General features: G+C 39.8%; 1 protein-coding gene and 1 long non-coding RNA gene across 7 annotated transcripts in view; one reads left to right on the top strand and one right to left on the bottom strand.

Annotated features, from left to right (window-relative positions):
- Nucleotides 1-1,925, top strand: part of LOC111091400 — a 99,885-nt gene extending 97,960 nt beyond the window's left edge. For both annotated transcript variants that reach the window (XR_005355254.1, XR_005355252.1), the window contains exon 4: nt 1,875-1,925. This is a non-coding gene — a long non-coding RNA (uncharacterized LOC111091400). The remainder of the gene's footprint in view (nt 1-1,874) is intronic.
- The window catches only part of MPP7 (membrane palmitoylated protein 7), a 681,753-nt gene that overhangs the window by 24,069 nt on the left and 630,393 nt on the right, over nt 1-27,291 (bottom strand). The window lies entirely within an intron of this gene.

The following is a 27,291-nucleotide window of genomic DNA, read 5'->3' as shown; positions in this document are numbered from 1 at the left end:
CAGTTAGGTTCCTTCTGCAGAGGCCAGATTCATTTCAACACAGAAATTGTTACAATTGGTGAAACACACATATACAAATGTATATAAATCAGTTACCCTACAGTTAGTTTTCCAGTGGGCTTGTTAATGCTTACAGAAAAACAGAAGATAATCTAAATAGCACATATTTAAGTCACAGACAACAGGCTTTGGAAAAATTACAATTATGAAGATGACACACTGAGGTTTCTATGTGGCAGGCACCTGTTAACGGTTAACGTGACCCATTATTAATCCTCACACACATCTGCGGTGTGCTTCAACTGATGTTCAAAACTCCTGCATTCTTTCTTCCTATCACCTTATCAAAAGCATGCCAATAAAACACACACTCAGGTAGTCAGTTATCCACTGTCTGCTTATGCCTGTGACCCATAGCATCAGTTTTTCACCCCATTTCCAAATTGCCCCACACCTTGGATACTGAGGACTATCTGTGCTTGTAGAACACACAGAGACTCTGGCTACAAAAAGTAGAAGTCAGATCTGGGGATGTGAAAACTCGTTCTCTATAGAACCTCTGAAAAGTCTCTATTAAACTTAATGAAGACAATGTCTGCTAGGCCTAGGGAATGTGCACAGGGCATGTGTGTTAGCATTCTAGATTTAGGATGAAGGAAATCATATACAATGATGATATGTAAGTAAAAGCCAAAAAAAGCACCTTAAAAATTATTTGGGAGTTCATTAATTTGGAATTCAGGAAGTGAACTAAAATTGATGTTTTGCTAGCTCAAAAATAACATAGAAAAATATTTCTAGTCAAACCAAAACATTTAGTAAATAGGCATCATTTTGGGTTTTTTTGTTCCATAAGAATTTACAAAATCAACTTTGTGTGCAAATGCAAAAAAGAAAGAAAGCCATTAATTCCCATTAGTTAATGTTCTTGGAAAAACTGTATCAATTAGATAATTAAGATAATTAGGAAGGCATACTGTTTTTAATTACTTTGTACATTTAATTAGTAACTGTTTCCTGAAAGTAGGCAAATGTGTTGTGTGTGATCTTATATAACAGTCCATTCTTTTCAGCCAAAGAAATACAGTCCATTTAGGGTGTCAATAATGATGCTTAAAGTTTCTGATTAAAACTTTACATTTAAGGAAATATTCACATTAAACTAAATGCAAAGGGCCTTTATTTTTTTATCTTAAAAAGATTTTTAAAAAATCTATATGCAAATTCTCAGCTTTGTTTATATAGAGAGGAGAATTTAGGCATATTTAATGCCTTTTCCCCAAGTGACCTCTCTGTTGACATTATTGACTCATTATCCATGTAATTCTAAGACAAATGTTTTCACTGTTGTATTTTCAGACTTTCTTTTTTTTATTCCATGGGTTTATGTGCAAGGGTTTATGATTTGTGACGAATCTTTAAGGATGGAATACAAGAAACATGTTTTTATTAGAATGCTAAAATATACTTTTAAAATTAATTCATAGTTGATGCAGTTTTCATTCTGTAGAGATGACCTCCCAAAAGATCTACTTTCTGGATGTTAAACAGACATATACAATTAAAAATCAAAAGAAGCTAAATGAGTGGAAAAAGGAGGAAATAAAACCAGTGCCCATAGTAACACTTTGAAACTGAATGTACACTGAAAGAATGCTCTAAAATATGGGTATGGTGTTTTCCTACTAAAAAAAAAAAGTTATGGACACACTCTGTGGTATCATACTTGAAGCTTCAACCATGTACTTATTTATATGTTAGTGCAGACCCTGAGTGAATGATACCTACTAGAGCAATAGTGTATTACTGTGAAGATGGTTTTATTAAAACCAATGAAATGTGATATATTTTATTTATTTATCTATTTTATTTAGAGAGAGAGAAAATACATGAGCAGTGGAGAGGGGCAGAGGGACAAGGAAAGAATCCTAAGCAGGCTCCACACCCAGCACAGAGCCCAACACAGAGCTCAATCCCAGGATCCTGAGATATATGATCTGAGCTGAAATGAAGAGTCAGACATTTAAATGACTGAGCCACCCAGCCACCTCTGAGATGTGATATATTAAAAAAAAAAAAAAAAAAAGACATTCATGTAAGTCTACAAAAAAATGAAAAAAAAAAAAAAGAAAAAGTTTTATTTGTAAATGTCTCCCATAGAATTTAGTTGTAGTTTTTCCTAAGGCTGCTGAGCATCAAAATGAATTTAATAATGTAAATACAGATGAGTGGAACCTTACACGTGAAAGGACAGTCATGCTGAAGATCACAGTGCTAATAATCTGTTAGGAAATACACTTCTCAGAAAGACATAGATACAGGTAGATGTGATTGGCCAAATTAGCTTTAATACACTGTGTATTCATGTGACAGTCATAATGCATTAAATAAAATCCATTCTTATTTGGATTTCTTTCCAGTATTAAATTATATACTGGAGAGAAATCTGTTGCTCTGATCCAGGACTATTTGCTTTTGCTGACAATCTTCGTACATCCTGACACATAAAAATGGCATATTGTGTGAAAGTCACTTGCATGGATGCAGCTTTTACTATATCTTTACCTCCAATGTACCTGCCCTGCTTCACATGAAAATTCTTCCACATTTTCCCCCAGACACATTTACAGTATTGGCCCAACTTGTTACTCTTACTATCCAGAGTAAAATATCAAAATTGCTAGGAGTCTGCACTAAATATCCACATAGCTTTTGTTAATCTGAAAAATTTGTTACCTGAAAAAACAAACTTAAACTCATTTGATTTATTACAAGACAAATGGAATGAAATCCTCTAGGTATCCTTCAGCTTGGACACGTTATAAAAAACTCTACTTATCCTATTGTAGCACTACTATTCTTGCTGCTCTAAGCATAAAATAAAAACAACCACACTATTATATTTGACTCACAACTTTATAATGATCACAGTAGTGGGTGGCTGGATTTTGTGCTGGCGAGTGACAAATCTGTTTATAAAACTAAACTTAAAATTCCCTTGGAATCAAACTACATAGAAAATACAGCAACTTAGCAGTTCATAACAAGCCCTACCAGAGGTTCAGGTTTTTTCCTCTGTTGCTTTCATAATGGAAGAAAAATACTACTAATGAAACATCAACTTGTGTGCTAATATATAAAAAAAAAAATGGGGTAGTGGGAAGCTTGCTGAAAGAGGTTCATTTTTTCCAATGTAGCTATTTATACCAGACTTCTACCGACTGACTCAAGTTCTCAACTCCCCTCTATCTCAGGGGCATAATGAGTCAATAAAATTAAAAGGTCAAAATAAACCCATCCCTGAGTTTTCCTAAGCTAAGCAGAAGAGAGCATAGGTAGCTTTCTTCAGAGTCTGTCCGAAAATGTGACCTTTCCAACAAGGCTACCACAATCTGATTCGCATCCTGATTCCCCTGTATCTGCTCTGCTTTTACTGTCTTTCACAGCATTTACCATGCTTTGGAACTGTACAACTGACTTTACATTACTCATTTATATTGCATCTATTTTTTTGTCTATGTCCTCCCATTAGAATGTAAACACCACAAGGGCAAAAACATTTGTGTTGTGTATGAAGGAATCCACATGCCTAGAACAGTGCCTGACACAGTTGTGATTGTGATTTATTGTGATTTATGCCCAGAAATTAAGACAAAGTATAAACATTAAAAATACACCAATGGCATAAAAAAGCCAACTATAATTCCAATAAAGATCATGTTTACCTCCTATGTATAAGGATTATAATTTTAAATCCAGCACATGCTCATAAATTCAATTGACTTTTGGGTTTACAGTTATCTATATAAAATCCTCCAGAGCAGACTCTTAATTCCTACAAGCCTTCAAAGTTCACCAAAAGTTAAGAGAATTTTAATAAACATATTAACATTTATATTCAGTTTCAAGTGCTTGCTTTTCCCTCTGTTTTATGTGGAAGACTTTTAGTTCTCCCATAGTTTTATGGAAAAATGATGACAGTCTTATAAAGGTCTATTTATTCAAACTGCTTCTACAAAGCAGTCTTTAGACAGCATATGAGATTCAGCACAAAGGAGGGCAGAAGAGTACTTAATGCTCAAGCTGGAAATGTGAAATATATAGAAAGATTTATTATTAGTTTCCTCTTATGCCTCATAACCAGACAGAACAAGTCACAAATTGTCTGAATATCCACATGATGAATTTTGCTCTTCCATTGGCTTACGCTGTGAAGTGTTTTAGTAGCTTTTTAAACACCAAAGCTTTCTCTCTGCTCCTTTCCCTAAAAACACACAGACACATTATTTGGCTTTATTGCTTTCCTTTTTAAAAAGTCAAGTCTCACTAAAGATAAAATTTATGCAGAAAAATGTACTAAATGCCTGACATTTGGTTTTAACATACTTTTTGGAAAATACTCTTAAATGCAGAAAGGAATAGAACAGAAATGTCACTAAGCTATTTTAGTGGCTAAAATGTGGCTTTGTAAGAGTACCTTTCAAAATGAAGAGAAAAAATTAAATACTTGTGAGCAAGGCTCAAAGTCCTCAATTGTCATAGTTTTGCTATGTTAACAAGTTGGCCTATTTTAATTTCTTGAACATTAAGTCCAAGAATAAAGTGTGTAATATTATGGTAAGAAATGTCAAGCAAATAATACTGTGGACCTCTTTAGCAATATTTACCTTACAGTTTCAAGGCAAATACCATTATTCCCAGTGGCTTTGAAAACAGTGGGAAAAACCAATGAGGCTTGAGGAGGACCAGGCCTCTTATACTCTACTCTTTCCATCTTCCTACATATGTTGCGGGAGCCAAGGCACTGCTTCCTTAGTATAGGATTTCAACAGTCATGAACAGTTAACAGTTAACTCAGAAACAATCCAAAAGTTCTAAAAGTCCACTGCTTGGTTACCTCTTTTATATGATAAACTGCTAAATAATCGAATTTAGCTTGTAAGTGTTTCAAATAGAGGTTGAAAAATTAGCAGGAACCTACTCATATATGAACATTTCATGTTTCTCTTGTTTGTTAGTATTTTCAATTAACAACATAAAAAAGAGAGACAACAGTTTTCAAATGGAGTCACTTATGCTAAGCCCACATCACCAAACCAAGACTTAATAAGTAATTGAATTCACGAAACCTCTCCCAGGAGTGGACTCTTAAACCGGCCAATCTAGAATTACCTGCTCAGCACCAGTGACATAGCCTGAGAGACCCCTGCCATCCCCTCAAAGGAAGGTAACCATGCCTGAAACACTCCACATTTTCTAGTAACTTCCTTATCCTGCCCCTTCTGCCTATAAGTCTTCCATTTTGTACAGCTCTTTGGAGTTCCTTCTGCTAGATGGGATGTTGCCCAATTCATGAATCACTGAATAAAGCCAATAAGATCTTTAAAAATTTACTTGTTGAATTTTGGTCTGAAGGAAACTTCTGACACCTCTGGGAATGATGAGAAACACTGATGTAGTATCTATGAACTCTTTGAGTTCCCAGTTTTTCCGGTTGTTTCTGAGGGCCATTTGTAAGTTCCCCCTGGTTCTAGGCTCTGATATCTTTGCAACAAACTCCTGATCTAATTGGCTTTCCAATCCAGAACTTAGCAGGTTAGCTTCATTTGGTAGATGGTTCTATCCTGAACTCCAGTCCTAGCCCTCATTTGGTCCAGTCTCCCATTGTTGAGGTCTGCTGATCCTGTCCACAGTTCCATGTTAGATATGGCTGGTGGATGCAACTAATGCCTCTTATTTTTTTAGCCAGTCGACCATCCCATCTCTTTGGTTACTGCTGATGTGTTCATGTGTACATGCTTCTTTGGCTTTTACCAAAGGTTATTGCCAATGGGACTCTCAAAAGCCAAAAAGCCACAAACTTGATGGACATAGATCGATACTTAATAGCTATTAGAGTGCTCAACGCCTAACTCTGAGACTCTTATGTTAGGCTAGATTGGTCACAGAATGGGTTAGATTGACACTAGGTCACTTGCAAACCTCAAGAAAATTTCTGCGTGGGGAGGTATGCATAAAAACACCACACAACCCTCAGCCCAGTGGCACATCTCTCTGAGGTACTTGGATCAAGGAGACCCAACAGCTTAGCTAAAGAAATGAGATTCGTAAATTATAAAGAGCTGAGAGTGCCATGTCCCAGCACATTTGCTTATTCCATGTCTAAAGAACTACAGTCCCAGAAGCAATAGACAGCTACAAAAATGGCAACTCTTACTGAAGACATCCTAGAATGGCAATGGCCATTATGAGGGAGTGTTCCAATTAGGGCCATTTATTTAAGTACACTTGAAAGCAAAGGTTCCCAAATCAAACAAACTGAATGGGTACACCTATTTTAATTGATATGGAGAAGCTTCCAAAAGGCTTCAAGGTGCCAAAATAGTTTTATTGAAAAATTCATAGCAAAAGGATAATGAAGAATTAAAGACACAGAGTTCCCTACAACAATCAACAGTCATAGTGACATAATTCCTACTGCTCTCCTCTCCCCTCCTTTACCGCAGCACTCCTCTTCTACTAACTATCTGAATTGCCTTTTCTCCCTGAAAAGACTATTATACAATTATCTTTTAAAATCAAACCCCTCAAGGCTGCAGGAGATCCTCCTCAGGCATCTTTCACTCCTTGGTCAAAAAAACCAAACGAAACTAAGGCCCAGAGTTAAAGAATTTCCTAAACTCAAGGAGAAACCCCAAAAGTTTTCTGAAGAATTTAGAGTCCTCATCAGGGCCTATGACCCCAGGCTGCCAGATCTTTATCAGCTTGTGCAAAGTCTGGTGGGACCATATGAAGCCCAAAAATGGACCTGAAGCAGAATGGCACAACCCCAAAGATGACATTTGATACCTTCATCGTGGTCCCATTATGGACCAGAAAAAAATGTGTGAAATAGCAACAAATTTTTTAAAAGCCCATACTGACTGGTCTATGATTCAAACATGCAAAGAAGATGAAACTGACAGACTCTAAAGCCCATCTAGAAGCTCTCTTTCTATGGTATTCTGAGTTGCACACAATACATGAGGTCACCCAATCTGCTTTAGTTGCCCAATTTGGAAATGGATTATCTTCTGTGATTAGTGTATTGAAAAAAGACATAAACAGAATGGGTGGCCTGATTGAACTCATGACTCTAACTCATGACGACTTTGAAATAAGACCAAAATCAAAAGTCCACCCAGTTATTAGTCTTACAACTACAAAAGCTATAAGCAGGCACCTAAAATAATACCTGCTCCCACCCCCATTGTACCCTCTTAGGAGTCTGTCATCAAAACACTGGACCCAGGCTCAATATCTCATTTTTATTCAACTAGGACATTGGGGAAAAACCATCATCAAAGACCTTATGCAAATTCTTCATCATCAACTCATATGCTTCCCTATCTGTCCCCAAATGGCCCCTCTTAGAGTTAAGAGAAGTCCGAGGCATCCTCTGGTAAACTACCAGTAATCCCCTTTAATAGCCAAGGGGAAAACGAAAAGTACAATCAATGGAAAACCTTGCCAGATTCAGATAGATATGGGAGCAACATTCTCTACTTTAAACTAAGCTCTCATAGGACAAGCCCCTTGGAATGAAAAAGAAGTTTCTATAGTGCAGGTATCTAATAAAATTGAGAGAGTGTTTCTATCTCGACCAGTAGTCCAGATGACTCTGGGACTTCTTACTGAAAACGTTTGTGTGTCGGGGAGAGATTTGCTATGTAATACAGTAACAGTCAACCTGTTAGGTAGCAATCTCTTTTATAAAATTTAAAGGTCTCATACATTTTGTCTCCAGGGGAAACCTCACCATAGAATTTCCTGACCAACCTGAACCTGCTCTTTTATGTCCCTTATAATTTTCCCCTGATATAGAAGAGAAACAATTCCAGCAAAAGATCCTTGATTTATCTGAGGTGCCTGAAAAATCTGAGGGCTACTTCTAATATTGACATAAGGAGGATAGAGTGCAAAGCCTATATAAATTCAGATAGATGTAACTATATCTCTTCCTTCATTGCCTGTTGAAGCCACTAATCCACTAAAGCTTGAGGCCATGCAAGACCTCATGCCAACAGATCGTAATCACTCAGGGGCTAATCGATCCCTGGGCTGGCCCTGTAACTGCCAGACTGGGAACCTGATGGACGAGGATAGCGATTTGTCCAGGACTTCAGAGCTATTAATAAGATAGTTATTCCCCATTTCCCAGTTGCTCCAAACCCAAACAACTTTTTGTCACAAGTTCCACCAGAGTCAAGACAGTTTGCTGCTGTGGACCTATATTCAGCCTCCTTCAGCATCCCTGGAGACCCTAACAGCCAACATCGATTTGCCTTGATTGGGAACAATCAACAGTATACCTCGACAGTCATCGCTCACAGGCTCAGTGAGGTCCTTTCTTATTTCCCCTAAGTGCTCTACCAAGGTTTAAGTCCCCTAAAGTTCCCTGGGATATTGAGCCTTCTGTAGTATGTAAATGACCTCTTGCTATTCCCAGTGACCAAATAGGTGTCCAGCAAAGATCCCATGTATTTGCTGCAACAGATGAAAAAGGACATAAAACCTTTAAGGAAATTATATTCTCTCTAGATATTGTTCATTACCTAGGCCATGATCTAGGTGCTAATGGAATCCAGCTATCTCCAAAAAAAAGGGAGCTAATATAACAACGTCCTGGGCCCACAACTATTCTTAGTTGGATAACGAATCCACCCTCATGGGTTCCTAGGCCTAACTGGCTACTGCAGACTCTGGGCTCCTAATTTTCCTCAACTGGCTTCCCCAAGCTATGAATTTACTAAAGTTTCAGTCCCTGATTGTTTCCTTGGGCAGATAAACACAAGAAGGCCTTTATAAGATTAAAACAAGCAGGGAATTGCCTGTCCCAGGGCCACCTAACTGTTAACCTAATGAAAGAGATAACCAAGCCCTGGGAATAATCACTCAAGATCATGGCAGTGAACAAAGACCTCCTACCTCGACGAGCATCCAACTTGATTTGGTTACCTCTGTCCATGCCAACCATCTTAAGGCTAGAGCTGCAAAGTTACTAGAAGACTCCACAGATTTAACCCGAGGAAAGGATATTTATTTATAAACAAATAAGCTGTCCAAAGTCTTAATTCTGAACTATGTATCTTTCTACAGACTAACCTCCTCTAAGATCCTCTGCTTTAGCCACTCAGTCTGCATCTAAAATGCTGCAATGTTTTTAATCCTTCCACATGACTACTGCTACGAAACGAAGGTGAGCCCTAACAACTCTGAGGCAGTAACACCCCATTTTGCAACACATCCTGATTTAGGAGCTACCTCCTTTGACTAATCCTGATCTAATTTTATTTGTTGATGGAGCATCCTGGAAAAATGAAAAAGGGAAATTCGAGGCTGGCAATACTCTAATAGGACCTACTTGAGAGGGAAAATCTCCCACAAGCTAAATCGGCCCAATGAATATGCCCTCACCCAAGTTCACCACTTATCAAGAGGACAAACTGCTAATATTCATACTGATCGCTGGTAGGCCTTTGGGATCATGTATAATTTGGGGATGTTATGGAAACAAAATGGTTTTCTTATGTTCACTGGGACTCTGATCAAAAACAGACAAGAAAGATCTTACTGCTATGTGCTAACCTTCTGAAATTCTGTCATCAAAACTGAGGCCCATACTAAAAAACTGAAACTGGTATCAGAGGAATGCCCTAGCTGACTTTTGTGGAATGGCAGTATAACAACATGTATAAAGGGTGTGGCACATGTGAATAAAGTCCAAATTGTTTTTGCAAAAAATGACCTCTTTTTGCCAGACTCCTGCCTTCCTGATGTTCTATGACATGGCAATAGTCTGCTTTTGACCCAGTGAAATTAAGATGAGCAAACAAACCGTATAAAGTCAATGAACGGTTGGGGTGATGGGAAAACCAAGATGGTTACTTGGTCCTTCCTTGCTCCCTGGCATTTTTCAGTTTTTACATTCCTTCACCCACCATTGTGCAACTAAGATGACTCATAAACTGACGTTGGCGGGGAGCCTGGTGACTAGGTGTTCTGGAAATGGCATCAGAGGAAGACAACTCTCCAACCCTACTGGAAGGGACCTTTGTCACAGGCTCCAGACTACTGACACCACTGTGAAATCAGAACCTACTAAATCTTGGGTACACATCTCACAGCTAGAGGAGACTCCACCTGACATCTGGTCTTGAACAGATGCTGGAGACTTCTGAATCCAAACAATGAGGAAAAGGAGTTGACATCACTGTAGACTGCTTCCACCCAAGATGCCAGATCAAGACTTCATACTTTAATTAAACATGAAATCACCTCTCCTTCTCTTTCTTTCCTTTTCTCTGGCATTGGCCTGAAAAAGTAGCACCATCATCTCCATCTGCCAGGCCACACTAGGACCATCGCTAAGGCCACTGCAACCTTCTGTACTAATGGATTTTGTCATCAAAAACTCTGATCTGCCCATGATGCTAGAGATCCCCTGGTCCTCTCTGTGACCAATTTTTCTTCTATTCTCAGTACCATCATAAACTAACTATAACCAAGCCCCCTTAAAAGTCATAGTTTTTTACAGCCTGAACATCCAGCGCCTTGTTTGCCTTTCTACAATTATGACTATACTGCCCCATCAGACACAAATATCTATGCAGATCACAGCCCATTTGCACCTCCATATTCTTATGATGATCTCAGTCAGATCTGCCCTCAATCACGAAAAGATCCCAACCACAGCACACATCTTTGTAGGGAATTTAGAACAACTTTTTGTTTCAGGCGAGGAGATTTACTTCCCAAGCGCACTGAAAACCTAATGGACCCCTAGCTTCAATGGACAAATGCAACAATCCCTGCAAGTGAATCCATTCACGGTGCCCCCTTAATAGAAGTGCTGTGTGCCCCAGAAGGGTTTATCCTTATCTGTGGTTATCATTCTCCCTGACCCTATAAATCCTTAGATGGTTGGTGCAGAACCAGACCATGCCTTGCAGGTTATCTAACTATGTCCCTGACTGTTCAGAAATAAACTGACACACTTCACTGGCCAACTCCCCTGAATGTACATTGTCAGGTTAGGAAGGACCTCCCAGAAGGCTTTCATGATTTAAGATTCGCTTCCTCTGGCAGGTCTCTACTTCCCCAGTCGGGAGTGTGTGCAAATGATGCTACGATAAGGAACCTCTCCTTTTTTTTTTTCCTTAAAAATTTTATTTATTTATTCATGAGAGAGAGAGAGAGAGAGAGAGAGAGAGGCAGAGACATAGGCAGAGGGAAAGCAGGCTCCACACAGGGAGCGTGATGTGGGACTTGATCCTGGCATTCCAGGATCACGCCCTGAGCTGAAGGCAGACACTCCACTGCTGGGCCACCCAGGCATCCCAGGAATTTCTACTTAACTCCTGAAAGTATCATAGAATCTACTATAAAAGTGACAGCTGCCCAACAGAAATCCTCAGACCCTGTGGCCCAGGTTGCTGTCGATAAGAGGACAGCCCTTGATCATCCTTTGGCTGAACAAGGTGTCTGTGCTGCAACCAACACCACCAGCTACATGTGGATGATACTTCTGGGTAAGGTGAAACTCAGCTGTGCAAGATTAGTGAACAGGACACTTGGCTTAAGGAAGTGCCCCCTTCAACAGGGTCTTTTCTGGCTTACTTGATTTTGACTGATTTGTGTCTTGGAGAGCATGGCTCCAAAGTACCCTCCAGACACTGGGAGCTATCCTGCTTATACTGACCACAGTAATCTCTGGTGCACTGTATTCTCCTGAAGGCTTTATGTGCATGTTTGTAGCCGAACAAGGAGATGATCTCCCCGAGACTGGAATGTCAGGAAAGGAACAGAGACAATGATCAACTTTTTAAAAATAATGTGAACCTGAAGTCATGATGTGTCAATACTACAGAGATTCAGCAAAAAGTATCATGACCTGTGATTGAGGAAAAACTGAGAGCATGAGAGTGTTAGCTCGGCATAGGGCTAGTGCCTTAAATTTCAATCACATTTCTTAATTAAGCCAGAAGTCTGATCAAAAGGGGGTAAATAATGAAAAAGAGACAATATGCCCCAAATGGAGTCACTTGTGCTAAGCTCATGTTACCAAAAAAAAAAACAAACCCATAATACCTGACTTAGTTTCAACCACTTCCAGGAGTGGACTTTTTTTTTTTTGTCTTAAGATTTTGTTTATTTGAGAAAGAAAACACAAGTTGGGGGAGGGGCAAATGAGGAAGGAAAGAATCTCAAGCAGACTCCATGCTGAGTACGGAGCCCAATACAGGACTTGATCCCATGACGCCAAGATCATGACCTGAACTGAAACAAAGATTTGGACGCTTAAGCAACTGAGCCACCCAGCTGCCCCACTCCTCGAGGGGTGGACATTCAACCTAGTGTATCTGGAACCACCTGGTCAGCACCATCTGCCTGATAGATCTCCACAGCCCCCTAAAGGAGGGTGCCCTTGCCACAAATAATCTGCTCGTTACCAGTAACTTCCTTTCCCAATCCCCTTTTGCTTATAAAAGTGTGTCATTTTTGTACAGTTCTTTGGAGTTCCTTTCTATCTGCTAGATGGGATGCTGCCCAATCCATGAATCACCGAATAAAGCCAATAAAATCTTTAAAACTTAGTTCAATTTGTTTTTTTACAAGATGAAGAGCTATCTTTTATTAAAATCTTACTGGGTTCCAGGGATTGGTCTAAGTATTTGCAGATATCATTTTATTTAGCCCTCAAACAAACTCAGAAAGCAGGTGCTCTTTCCTCACTTTTCAGATGAAGAAACTGAAGCCCAGAGAATATCTAAAATGTGTAGATATCACATGGCTACCAAAGTGCAGAACAGGATTAGAACCTAGCCTGTCTTTCCCCAGAGGCCCGTTTATTACCATTTACACTATCCCACTTCACAGGATATAACAGATGGAGATTTTTCCAGACAATAAACACTAAACTCCCAATACTTTGGCTGTGTCATACATGCAAGCAGAAAGATTTTCTGAGCAATGGCCACACAGAAAAAGATGAATGATAGAAAATGATTTTGAAGCAGGACAGTTACATGCAATGACCTTGTCTCTCACTGGATTCCACTATGGAATGTCATGCTGCACAAAAGGCCACAGCAAGGGTAAGGACAGGAGTAAATAATTACAATTACATTATATCAGCAAATGCTCCAAAATGGGAATATCAAGTGTTAGGAGCTAAAGAATTTCAAAAAGAATTATTTTTTTCCTGTAGGATTTTCAGAAGAATGTCAAAAAGTAATAATAAATCAGTTGATTACAAGAGACAAATCAAGCCTAAACTATCACTGCTAATCCTTAACGGAGATTAAAGCAAAAACCAAATGTTTAAAACCATCAATACGGCACATGCATGACGAAGCACAGAAGCGATATGGGATAAGCGTAAAATCAAAATAAATAACATTCAGTACACAACTACTAACAAAATAGGGTGAGGGCAACAAAACCCACTCAAAACAGCAACTAGGCCTCCCTCGCAACCTCCCCGCCAGAGGCACCTCAGTACATTTGCATTATAACCAGTGGCAACAGGTAAAAAGCAACATGTACTCCCTAAGCAAGCTGGACCTGCAGCAGCTGCTGGGAACTTGTTAGAAATGCAGAAGCTTTGGCCCTGCCTCAGGCTACGGATCACAAATTGCCCTAGGAACAAAATCCCCAGATGACTGGACTGGTGTTATGGTTTGAGAAGCCTCAGAGAAAGGGCTGGAGCCCAAGGGGAGAGAAAGTGTTCCTCCGTGGGAATATTCTGAGGCTGCTTCTGTCTATACCATCAGAAACCTCCTGAGAGGCGGGGCCGATGGCTAAGTGTCCAGCTCTTGATTTCCCTTCAGGTCATGATCTCAGGTCTCAGGATCCAGTCTCAGGGTCATGGAATCAAGCCCCAGGTGGGGCTCTGTGCTCAGTGGGAGTCTGTTTGAGATCCTCTCTCTCTCCCCCTCTGCAGCGCCCCCCCCACCTCCCAGCACTTCTCTCTCACTCTCTCTAAAATAAGTAAATGAATCTTTAAAAGCAAACAAACAACAAACTCCCGAGGCACCTTCTGAGCTGTGAAGATGGTGCAGACAGTAAGATCAAGCCCAGAGACGTTCTTGGTGGCTGGGAAGAGTCAGTCACCCCAGGTGGGCTACCGGACACGTGAATGGACTTGATGTGGAAAGGCCAGGAAAATCAACCCAGTGTATTTTGGGAATAGCTGGCAAATTTTAAGGGAGGGAAGGTGAAGTGGTAATGCCCACGTGCAATGAGGGGCTCTGGCTGCAATGCCGGCTGACCTGACCCAGGGAGAACCAAAGACCAAATATCCAGCTCGAGGCCCTGAATGTGGGCAGGACTTATGTGAAGCATGGATGCTTTTGGTAGGCTCAGATCTGAACTTTCACAAAATATGGAGGTATTTTTTAGGAAAATGGATGGATGTCTGGGCCCTAAATCAAAGAGAAAAAGAGAAAAAGTAGGATATTTAGATCCAGCCATTGGTGTCAGTACAGCCCTGATTTTGCAGACTGGAAGCAATATTCCACAGTGAGAAAAGAAAGAAGTAAAAGAGGATTTTAACTACTTTTACCTTGTTTTTTTTTTTTTTTTAAGATTTTATTTATTTGACATAGAGAGCGAGAGAGCGTAAGCAGTGCGAGGGGCAGAGGCAGAGGGAGAAACAGGCTGCTCGATGAGCAGGAAGCCCGATGTGGGGCTCGATCCTAGGACCCCGGGATCATGACCTGAGCCACAGGCAGACGCTGAACTGACTGGGCCACCCAGGTGCCCCCAGCTACCCCACTTTGACCTCAGGCTGTACTTTCTAAGTTTTTCTTTCCAGCTTATGGCTTAACTCTGGCAAAGGGCCCTGTAGGCAAAGTATCCCATGATGTGAACCCACACTCCCCCCCACCTTGAGCAATGAGGACTGCCTGAGGCAGCAAGACCCCCCGCGGCCGGCCCCAAGACAACGGCGACCTGACCTTTCCTGCCCACCTGCATGGACCCACGGACCTTGTCCCACACTTTCCTTATAGAAACCTAGACGTCTTTTCAGAACTTTGGAGATGGTTTGTGAGCTACAAGTCTGCTGCCTGCAGGTGTTGGCCTCACTCTAGGAAATCCCTTTCTTGTTTCACCACCACTGGACTCTGTCAGCAGTGAGCTGCTGAGCCTGGCCTGTTTGGGACCCTGGGAGCCAGGGCCTCCTGCAGCCCTGTGCTCCGGCCACAATTCTGGTGAGCCAGTCATGGGCTGTACTTCTGATCAGCCCAGCCCCCCCGAGGACCCCCAGGGACCCCCGGGTGGTGCCCTTGGCTGCAGCGCTGTGCCAGGAGGGCTCACAGCCATTTCCTGAGCCAGTGGTTGGGACAGGTCAGAGTCAGCTCCTCCTGGCTAGTGGTCCCTGGGTCCCTCCTGGACAGCAAGGAAGTCCTTTGTAGCTGCCCAAACCTGTTTCATTTTGAAGACTTTTTTCTTTCTTTCTCTCTCTGATCTGGCATCAGTGGTCTTAACCACATTTGGTGAAATAGGGGAATGACCTAGAAGTAGTAATGGGCCCCAGAGATCTGGCTCCTGGTAAGTCCCCCCTGATGAATGCACATCAAATCCCGTCCTGGTCCTTCTCTGGTTCCCTGCCTCGGGGTTCTTTTGAACTACTTGTTTCGGGTTTTCTTAACCCATTTGCTCAGGCTTGGGTAGCTGAGCTGTGGCAAGGGCCATTACAACTTGTGAATGTGCCTCTGGAAAAAGGAGTGGGTGAGAGGAAAATGGGAAGCCAGGGTCCACATACGGGGAGATTCTCTGGAATCTGTGTGTACGAGACAGGGACTGCTAAGTCTATCCCCTCCCAGAGCCCCCTGGGAAGAATAGCGGCGGCTGGTCCGTCTTCTTTCAGTTATAAACCTGTGATAAGAAAAACATGAATTTTCATTTTAACACCTCCTGGCACATGAGTTTGTTAAGCTCAGAGGAAAGATGGCCACTGAATGGTTCTCGAATTCCTTCCTCCCATTTGGTTGCCTCCAAACAGGGGGCTTGCTTTGGTTTGGCTCTCCTAGCTTGTCTAGGAAGCCCTGTGGCTCAGGCAGTGAATCACCTCTCAGTTGGGGGGAAGAACGAATGCTAACAGAGGTATTCTGGGCTTCAGGTAGTCATAGTTTTATTGCTTCTGTGTTCTTTCTGAACCTTTGCCTAGGAAGATGGTGATGCTTCCTTCTCTTCTCAGCAGAAACCTATTAGGGCATATTGTGAATTTATGGTGCAGAGCGCTGAAAAGTATCCTCAGAAAAAGGCCGTTTTGTAGGAAGGAGAGACAGGACATGGAGATAAAGGAATGTTAGTCCAAACTTTAAACTGACCATCAACACTGGTGGTGGTGGTACACTTCTGTCTCCACCTTCCCCTCCCCCTGTTTGTCACATCACCCATGAGGTTAATGTGGCCGCTCCTGTACCATCCTTGGTGCCTCCAGAGCCACTGGCTCCTGGTCCTCCTACCTCACTGAGAAACAAAAGGCACCCCTAGCTATTGAGCTACCTCCTTATGGGATTCAAAGCTACTTCCTTATGAGGTTCAAAGTACCCCCAAAATCAACATGAAGGGGTCCTGAGGCTCCCCTGGACATAAACTGCCCACTTCAGATTTCCCCACAGGAGGCCAATTAAAACTGATAGTGGGGGACACCTGGGTGGCTCAAAAGTTGACTGTCTTCCCTTCGGCTCAGGCATGATCCTGGAGTCCCAGGATCGAGTCCTGCATCGGGCTCCCTGCATGGAGCCTGCTTCTCCCTCTGCCTGGGTCCCTGCCTCTCTCTCTCTCTGTCTCTCTCTCTCCCTAAGTCTCTCATGAATAAACCAATAAAATCTTAAAAGGAAAAAAAAAAAACCTGATAGTGGGAAACAAATTGATTCGCGGACTTTTTAGTGGACCTAGATACAACATATGGCATTAAAGTTAATTCAAGATTGTCAGCCTAATTAAAATACACATGTCTTGGGCAGCCCGGGTGGCTCAGCGGTTTAGGGCCTTTAGCCCAGTGTGTGATCCTGGAGACTCAGGATTGAGTCCCACATCGGGCTCCCTGCATGGAGCCTGCTTCTCCCTCTGCCTGTGTCTCTGCCTCCTTCTCTCTGTCTCTCATGAATAAATAAATAAAATATTTAAAAAAATAAACATGTCTTTAGAGTTATCAGCATTAAATATAAAACTTTAATTCTACCAAGGTTTATTAAGGTTTACTAAAGTTCACGTTCTACCAACGTTTACTAAAGGTCATCTCTATCTGTCAGCAAACAGAAGACTTAATATGATAGTTAATTTGATGTGTCTCATGAGGTTTTCACAGGTAACTGTTAAGAGCAAGTAGGTTGAATAAAAAAAGAAAGGAAAGTGTGAAGCTTTCAGATTCATTGTTAACCTAAAACTTTAAAGTTTTGGTAGGTTAAATGATATATTGGTTTGAACTCACTGGATATCTATTTTCCAATAGGACAAAACACTGAAACATTAATTACTCAACATGGGTTTATCTGTTTGTGGCTTCTTATTACAAAGAAACTAAAGATAAAATTAGGGCTGCTAGTAAGCATATTTTATGCTTGGTCAAAAAAACTATATTATGGTAAAACGTTTCCAGAGATTATGAAGTACAGTCATAAATTTCCAATCTAAAAAATTCTGATGTAGTTCACAATTGCTTACTACCTAGTTTTTACTAGAAGTTAAGGTTTCTAAGCATTAATAATAAATGTAACTGAGACTGCTAGAAATAAGGGGAGTAAGTCTGTATGCAAGGAAAATAAGATGTATTTTGGTAAGAAAGGTACGAGGAATGGGAATATATTTTTGTTGAGGAAAAATAGAGTAACTTTGCTTTAAAATGTGACTGGTTAGAGAGAAGGTGTAAGGCAACATCTGAATGAAAAAGAAAGCTGTAGAAGGTTTGTGAAGGGGAATCTTTGGAAAAGCATTTATGCATGGTCAGGACTAACACTGGAATGAGTGTTTTAAAAGTACACTCATATAAGACTAAGATTTAGCTTTTCTGTCAAAAAGATAAAGTTTTCTTCGATTTTTGGTCTGCTCTTGTAAGAAGTTGTAAACAAAAGTTCTCATTTTTTTTTATCTGCTCAGAAAACCAGAGTTTCTATGTCTTGGCCTTTTAGGTCTCTGATTACTTAGGAAAGTTAAAACTTCTCAATAGTAAAGGAGCTAAGTTTTGCTACCAAATATTACCTCCTTGATTAAATAGATAATGAAATACTATTTATAATGATCTGTAATCCTATTTAGGTATGTGCTCTAAAACCTGAGGTTTTTAACAAATTTCTTCAAATTCTAAACAAAGTCTTCTTGACTAATTAGGCCTATATGTTAAGTTACGTGGTATGTTGAGTTAGATGGGAATCACTGTCAAACAAACAATGATAAACTGTCTTAGGTTATATCCTATGGGTAAATGCTATAACTGTTCTAGAAATTATATGAAATCCCTAAAGTTTTAATACATCCCGGTAAGGGGCTGGAATGGCAAAACCACTCCTCAAAAGACAGAGTGTACCCTACTCCATAGGGTTAGCTAAGGGTTATGGAAAGGTGGCCCTCCCTTCCTTATGATGGGATTGGACAATGCACTTATGACGTTATGATGGATGCCTGTATCTCCTGGGATGTCTACCACTTGCCAGTGATTCCTCATAATTGCGATATTGTTAAAGGTAGGTATTAGGCAAAGAGGTTTTCTTTATTATTTTATCAGTTAGCCATATAGCTGTCCCAGAAGCCACCTCTGTTGATGTAGAATTACAAGTAGAGGCTTTGGTCAAGCATACAGCAGCCATCTTTAATCAAACTCGGCACACAGTCACTCTCCTAAATGATGAAACCACATGAAGTCAAAAAGTCGTCCTTCAAAACCAGATGGCTCTTGGTATTTTGACTGCAGCCCAAGGAGGAATCTGTGTTCTCATTAAAGCAGAATTTTGTATATATATTCCAAACTACTCAAAGAATGTGTCTGAAGCCATGAAAGATTTAAATACATCATCATTATAGATGCCCTGGTTCTAGATCCTTTTAGCAGTCGACTAAATTCGATTCTTCCTAAATGGAAATATGCTCTGCTAAACACTGCTATACTTCTTGCCGTTTCTCTTTTTGGTTGTGGTTAGACTTTTTGTATTTGTCAAGCAGGAGCCCATGCTATTCATACCAGCATGGAGATACCTTACTGTATATTTCAGGAGAGACTCAAGAAATGAAATTCTCCCACCCTGTCAAAATCTTCCATTCCAAAATCCCTATGTCATCCCTGATCAGTAGGAAGTAGCTACAGGGCAAATGACCACTATCCCTTTTCCCTCCATAGAAATAAAATGGTATTTTGACAGTGGGGATCTGAAAGAAGACTTCGCCTCCATTTTTTTTTTAAAGTAGGCTCCAGGCTTACTTAAGCCCCACTGTAGAGCTTGAACTCATGACTCTAAGAACAAGACTTGAGCTGAGATCAAAAGTCAGTTGTGTAACTAACTGAGCCACCTAGGTGCCCCAACTTTACCTCCATTTTGACCTATCTTTTAAACTTTTTTTCTTTTAAGATTTATTTATTTTAGAGACTGTGTGTGTGTAGAAGTGGGGGAAGGGGCAGAGGGAGAGAGAATCTCAAGTAGATTCCCTGCTGAGCCTGGAGCCAGATCCCATGATCCTGAGATAATAACCTAGCCAGAATCAAGAGTCAGATGCTTGACTGAGCCACCCAGGAGCCCCTAAACACCTCTTTTAACTCAGGCAAAAGACCTGAGGCAAAGTATCCATCATGGGAACCCAAACTGCCCCTCAAGCATTAGCGGAGGGCCCTGATACCAGCAAAACCCTGCATGATTGACTCCAAGACAATGATCGACCTGCTCTTTACTGCCCACCTGCATATTCCCACTGACCTGTGTCCCACATGTCTCTTATATAAACCTAGAAGTATTTTCAGCACTTTGGAGACAGTCTTTGAGATGTTAGTTCACATCTTCCCAGTGTTGGCCTCACTGAAATAAATTCCTTTCTCTCTCTGCCTCTGGATTTTGTCAGTGGTAAGTGGCCAAGTCTGGTCTGTTTGGGACTCATAGAGCCAGGTTCTCTTGCACCCTTGGGCTCCAGTTAAAGAAGGTTTGGGGGATCCCTGGGTGGCGCAGTGGTTTAGCGCCTGCCTTTGGCCCAGGGCGCGATCCTGGAGACCCGGGATCGAATCCTATATTGGGCTCCTGGTGCATGGAGCCTGCTTCTCCCTCTGCCTATGTCTCCGCCTCTCTCTCTCTCTCTCTCTCTCTCTCTCTGTGTGTGTGACTATCATAAATAAATTAAAAAAAAATAAAGAAGGTTTGGGTCTTGAAGAATTTAGGTATGAATCAGCTCCACTACTAAGTAGCTGCATGAGCTTGGGCAAAGTAACTTACTTCTCCTCTCTGTGCTTCAGTTTCTTTGGGGGGGCGGGGAGGGATAATATGAGTATGTACCTCGTACTCATGGTGAGGACTGGATGAAATAATAAGAGCATAGCCCTTAACTCAATGCCTGGCAATACATTTTGGTTACTGTTATTACACACGGAAGAGGAAGGATAGGACCCGCATGAGAAAAAGATAGACTAAAAACTCGGTTGGGACTGTTTGAAAGCCATCAGGAACTGCAGAGCATGATGAAACATTACAGTTAGATTTTACTGGTAGAGAAACATAAGTAGTAAAAAGGGGTATTTGGTTGTCATTGAAATAATACAATTAATTAACTCAAGGCTGGAAAAGTCCAAAGAGTAAGGCAACATGAGTAGGGAGAAAAGCACAGGACAAAGGAACTGGGGATCCTCACTGGCTTCACCACTGGACAGGTCAACATTTAGCATCTCCAGTTGAGGAATATCTTGAGGGCAACCCTCCTGTTGGGAGATACAGAGGAAATCTCTGAGAACCAGGCGTAAGAAACGTAAGGAATTCCAAGCAGGAGACAGAGAAAGAACAGTCGCCACAGTATGAGAGACATCACAGGGCTTTAAAAAAAAAAAAAAAAAAAAAGACTATATGTTCCTGCCAGGAATGTAAAAATATAGTGAGAAGAGCAGGCAGTAGTTTGTCAGAAAGTAAGGCCTGAGGCCCCCAGGACAGAGTCCATGTTCAATCCAGAATCAGGTGCCAGGAGCTCAAAGATCAACAGGCAAAAGGGATTTAGGGCAACTTAAAAGCATACAATTAAGCTCTTCAAAAAAAAAAAAAAAATAAGCTCTTCGCTGAAGATTTCAGCCAGATGAATTTTGGTTCAGTGATTGCAGACCCAGAAAACAAGCATTCATGTAACGCAGCATCCAAAATACCTGAGATCATTCTGTGACTTGGGGCTGACAAAAGAATGCTGTGATACATATTTCTAGGAGCATAATTTTACTAAAAGGTAGTCCAGATGGTCCTGTGGTATTCTGTCCTGATAACCCCTTAAAACTTAGAGATATGATAGTTAGGGTCATATCACTCAACTGCAAGGAGACTGATTAAGATACACCAGTGCCAAGTGGCAAATTGTATCTGTGAGAGGAGTTGAAAGCTTTGGGGGAGTTGTAGCTCCACTCAGTGGGGTAAGCACACTATAATCTGACTCCTGCACTGATCACAATTAAAACCTCTGGACAGCACACAGCAACAACTTGAAGACTCTGAAAAGCAAACAAAAGCAGGCAGATGTAGAAGGATGTCAAACCTGGAGAGGTGATCCCCAAGGGGATGAAGTTTCCCTGTTTTTCTTTGTTCTTGGGCTTTGTCCAGAGGACGAGTCTTCATTCAGAGCTTGAAGAGGATTGTGCTAAGACCTCATAAAAATTGTGGGCTCACCCCTAAGCTGTGCAGAAGTGAGGTAAACCCAAAGAGCACAACTAAGATTTAAACCACTGTATGACTCTCTGGCTAACACAAACATCGTGTGCAAGAAAGAGACCCAAAGCAGCACAGCAAAGACCTGAAAACTGAACTGAGGCAGAGAGACTATGCCTAATCAGGTTGACAGCCTGCTAAAAAATTTAACGTTTTCCAGAGGAATATAGTAAGATCCAAAGTCTATACAAAATAATGTTGAAAATTTCTAGGATACAGAAAAAAAATTATTCAATGCACAAAGATGATGGATTCTCAAAAAAAAAAAAATACAATCGATAGATGCCAACCACAAGATGAGCCTAACATTAGTATTACCCAAAATGATAAAGAAGCTATCTTAAGCTTCATGAGACAAAACTAAACACACCTGAATGTAAAAATCACATTCTTATCAGATAAACAAAAACTATGAAAACAATTGGTAATTTCACAATTGAAAAAAAAATAAAATATATGAAATCTAATGATTTGGTTTGTAGGTTACATAGCAAAACAGTGATGATGAAGGTAAGAGTCAGAGACTTGAACAGACCAAAAGAAAATGTCAATTTTGAAAAACAAAAACACTAGGAAAAAAAAAATAATCAAAACTCAGGATCCTGTGAGACACTACTAAAGACTCTAACTCATGTGCTATTGCAGTCCCAAAAGTAGGGGGAAACGAGGTTAGGGCCCAAAAAACCCCCACAAAAAACAAACAAAAAACTCAAAAAATAATGGCCCAAATTTTCCAAAATTTGGTGAAAGTCATAAATTTATAGATTTCAGATGTTCAGTAAACTCAGGCATATTAAACTCAAACTAAAGCACATATAGATACATCATAATCCAACTGCTGAAAATCAAAGATTAAAAAAAAATCAGAAACAAATAATAATTACATGCAGAGGTAAAGCCAAAAAATCAGCAGTTATATTAAAGTCAAATAAGAAAAAAATAGTAGTGAAATAACCCAAAAGAAGGCAAGCAAGAAAAACAAAAAAAAATGAAGTAATAAACAGAAAACAAAAGTAAAATAAAAATAGACCTAAATTCAACCATATGAGTTTATATTAAATATAAATGGTCCAAACATACCAATTAAAGATGTAGATTATCAGACTGAATAAGTACAAGACCCAAGACTATGCTATCTGTAAAAAATGAACTCACTTTAATAATAAACACATAGATGGGTTAAAATTAAAGGACAGGAAAAGATACATCATGCAAACAATTAGCAAAGGATAACTTAAGTGGTGGCTATGTCAAATATCACACAAAGCAGATGTCAGAACAATGAATGTTACCAGGGATTAAAAAGGACATTACATAATAAGAAGGTAATTCATTAAGAAAATATAACACTTCTGAATATACATATACTTAACAGAGCTTCTAAATATCCTAAGTAAAAGCTGACGTATGTGAAAAGAGGAATAGACAAATCTACCACTATGGATAATTTAACACTCCCCTTTCAACAGTTATCAGAACAAGTAGACAAAAAATTAGGAATACGGAAGTTCTAAATAACATTATCAACCAACTTAACATATATCAAACACTCCATCAAACAACAGCAGAATACACTTTTTATAAGTGCACACACAACACTTGAGGACACGGACCAGATTTCTGGACAAAAAAAAAAAAATCTGATAAATTTAAAAGAACTAAAATCATACAAAGCATATTATCTGATTACAATGAAATTAAACAAGAAATCAATACCAGAAAGATATCTGGATAATCCTCAAGTATTTGGAAATTAAATAACACGTTCTAAACAACTTGTGGATCAAAGAAATCACAAAGGAAATTAGGAAATACTGTGATCTGAGTGATATGTTATAAAGATACAACAGATCAAAAATGATAGGCTGCAGTGCTTAGAGGGAAATTTAAATTTAAGTTTACTAATACCTAATTTTTTTAAATAAGGGTTTCTAGTCAACAGTCTAAGATTTAACTTCATAAAACAAGAAAAAAAAGAAAACTAGGTCCAAAGTAAGCAGAGGAAGGAAATAATAACGCAAATCAACAAAATTGAGAAAAGAGGGGCATCTGGGTGGCTCGGTCAGTTGAGCATCTGCCTTTAGCTCAGGTCATGATCCCAGGGGTCTGGGATCAAGCCCCATGTCCTTCTCTCTGCTAAGCGAGAAGTCTGCTTCTCCCTCTCCCTTTGCCTGTTGCTCTGCCTGCTGGTTCTCTCTCTCTCTCTCTCTCTCTCTCTCTCTCTCTCTCATAGATAAATAAAATCTTTTCAAAAATTGAGAAAAGAAAAACAAAACATTGAGAAAAAAAGCAAAAAATTGAGAAAAGAAAAATAGAAAAGAATTTAAATGTACACGTGCTGTTATAAAAGATCAATAAATTAGAAAAAGAGTTAAGGCAGGAAGACTCTAGGAAGGCCAAAAATGATCACCACTCTTCTGTTTTTCACACTTGTGTGCAATTCCACCTCCTTGATTGTGGGAAAAACCTGTGATTTGCTTCTAACCAACAAAATATGGAATGTTCTGTTCCTTTGCCTTTTCAGGTTATACACTCTGATAAAGCTACCATGTTGCAGAGGCCCAGAGAGCAAGGAACTGAGGGTGGGTTATGAGCTCTGCCAAACCAAATGGTTTCAGGAGTAAATCCTTTATTGGTCTAGCATTCAAACTGAGATACCTACTTCTGGCCAAGTCTTGAGTATAGCCTTATGAGAGATCCTGAAGCAGAGGACAACCTAGCTAAGTCATGCTCAAACTCTCCAAATTCTGACCTGCAGATACTTTCAGATAGTAAGTATGTGCTATTTTAAGGTCACTAAGTTTGTACTAAACTGAAGCTATGTACAGATTGTGAACACTTAAACTTTGACTCCTGTAATTCCAACAAAAGAACTCCAAAAACTTGTTATACAGCAATACGTACCTGATGTAAGAGTCAAGACAAATTACCCATAATGAAAATGAAAGTGGAGACATTACTACAGACCTTACAGAGAGTTAAAGGATAATAAGGGAAAATTATAAACAACTTTATCTTATACAATTGGTAACTGAGGTGAAACAAATTCTTTCAAAGACACAAATTGCCAAATCTCATTCAAGAAGATAATCTGAATAGTTATGTGTGTGTGTGCGTGTGTATAAAGATACAAAGATGCCCTCTCTCACACATTCTCTCCTTCTTCCTTCCTTCTCTTCTCCTTCTTCATTTTTAAAAAGAAATTAAATTTGTAGTTAAAAACCTCCCCAAAAGGATGCCAGTATGGTTCTACTGTGTAATTCTACCAAACATTTTAGAGGAAAATAATACTAATTCTACAAAGGCTCTCCCAGAAAAGTGAAGAGGAGAAAACACTCCCCAACACATTTTAAGAATATGGCATTATCTTGATAAACACTAGACAAAAGCATTCTAAGAAAACTACAGAGCAGCAAACTGAATCTAATGCTATGCAAAAGAATAATACATCATGCAAAGTTCATTCAATACACAAAAATAAAATGGATGCAAGTCACCATTTCAACAGATCAAATAAGCAAAACCATATAATCATGTCAACAGATGCAGAAAAAAAATCCATTTGACAGAATTTAACATCAATTAATCAATTCATGGTAAATACTCTCAGCAAATTAATAATAGAAGGGTATTTTCTTAACCTGGTAAAGGGCAGGTTTATTTTATTTTATTTTTTTATTTTTATTTTTATTTTTTTGTTTTTTTTTATTAAAAAAAAAGACCCTACATCTAATATTATACTTCATGGTGAAAGACTGAGTACTTTCTGTCTCCCTAAGACTGAGAACAAAGCAAAGATGTTCTCACCAATCTCATTCATCATGATACTGGAGAGCCTACAGTGAGGAGAGAATACAAGATGAATATAAAATAAAATGCCTACAAAAAAGAAATAAAATTGTCTTTGATCACAGATAACAAGATTATCTACATAAAAAAAATTCAAGGCATCGACGAAAAAAAGGTACTAAGAATTTCCTTAACGAACTGCAGGGAGAGATGATGACATCTGCATAGATGTCATTTAACAGAACTGCATGGCTGCCTTAACCTGTATGAGGTCAGCATTCCCGTATCCCCTTTTCCTTTGGAAGATTCTAGGGAGTGAATATTTCTTTTTCATAACCATCAATCATCTTTAGTTGCTTGTGACTGATTTATTTGTATTATTTCCTGCATTCCTATTCAGACCCATAGTTTATCTTATGCTATCTTTCCTTCCCCACCTTGGAGGTTAGCACCTATGGGAAGAAAAAAAAGAGCAAAGTTTATTCTACTTGCCTCCTTCACTTAGATCCCACCCCCCAGGGAAACCAAAAGTAGCACAGTCATAACAGTAACTCTTTGCCTACAGAGGAGATCTAGATTTAGGGGAAACAGGAAATTGTGTTCTCTTTGACTTTTTATCACAAGGTATGTCTCTATCTTCGAGTGAGAAGCAGACCTTGGCTGAAGAGTAAAATATGCTATGGGATAGAAGACATGCTGCTAAGATGGGTACTGGGAAGGACAATGGGGTAGAGAGGAGCAGGAGGTCCAAGTACCCCCTGTGAGACACAAAAAGATTTAGAACCAGGGAATGCTTATATTCTCATTAGCCTATTCTACAGGGACCGAAAGCCAAGGCACTGAAGGCTCTTACAGTAAACATAGAAATCTATGGAGAATATTCCTCCAGGAGGTGTTGGCGGGGGGGCTTTCATATACATAGATTAGAAGGGGGCACTGTTAATATGGGAAACTCTGAAGTACATGTTTTTCTTTTTTTTTTTTTTTTTATTTTTATTTTTATTTATTTATTTTTATTGGTGTTCAATTTACTAACATACAGAATAACACCCAGTGCCCGTCACCCATTCACTCCCACCCCCCGCCCTCCTCCCCTTCTACCACCCCTAGTTCGTTTCCCAGAGTTAGCAGTCTTTACGTTCTGTCTCCCTTTCTGATATTTCCCACACATTTCTTCTCCCTTCCCTTATTTTCCCTTTCACTATTATTTATATTCCCCAAATGAATGAGAACATATAATGTTTGTCCTTCTCCGACTGACTTACTTCACTCAGCATAATACCCTCCAGTTCCATCCACGTTGAAGCAAATGGTGGGTATTTGTCATTTCTAATAGCTGAGTAATATTCCATTGTATAATCCCAATGATGTGAACATCTGATGATGCTAGAGATCACATCGGGTGTGGGAAACTGCATCATTTCTGTCTCATCACCACCATCCCTGTGCTGTAACCTTTCAAAGGACTCCACGTCAATAGAAGGGATGATTCTTTAGCTTTTCCACTTATTCTCATCCCCTAATGGTCATCTTCAGTTTATAAAGGAATAATCAATAAGAGACACTAAACTCCTTCATT

This window comes from Canis lupus, chromosome 2 (genome assembly GCF_011100685.1).
Source record: "Canis lupus familiaris isolate Mischka breed German Shepherd chromosome 2, alternate assembly UU_Cfam_GSD_1.0, whole genome shotgun sequence".
In the NCBI taxonomy this organism is placed as follows: domain Eukaryota; kingdom Metazoa; phylum Chordata; class Mammalia; order Carnivora; family Canidae; genus Canis; species Canis lupus.
This window is presented reverse-complemented; position numbering and strand designations above follow the sequence as displayed.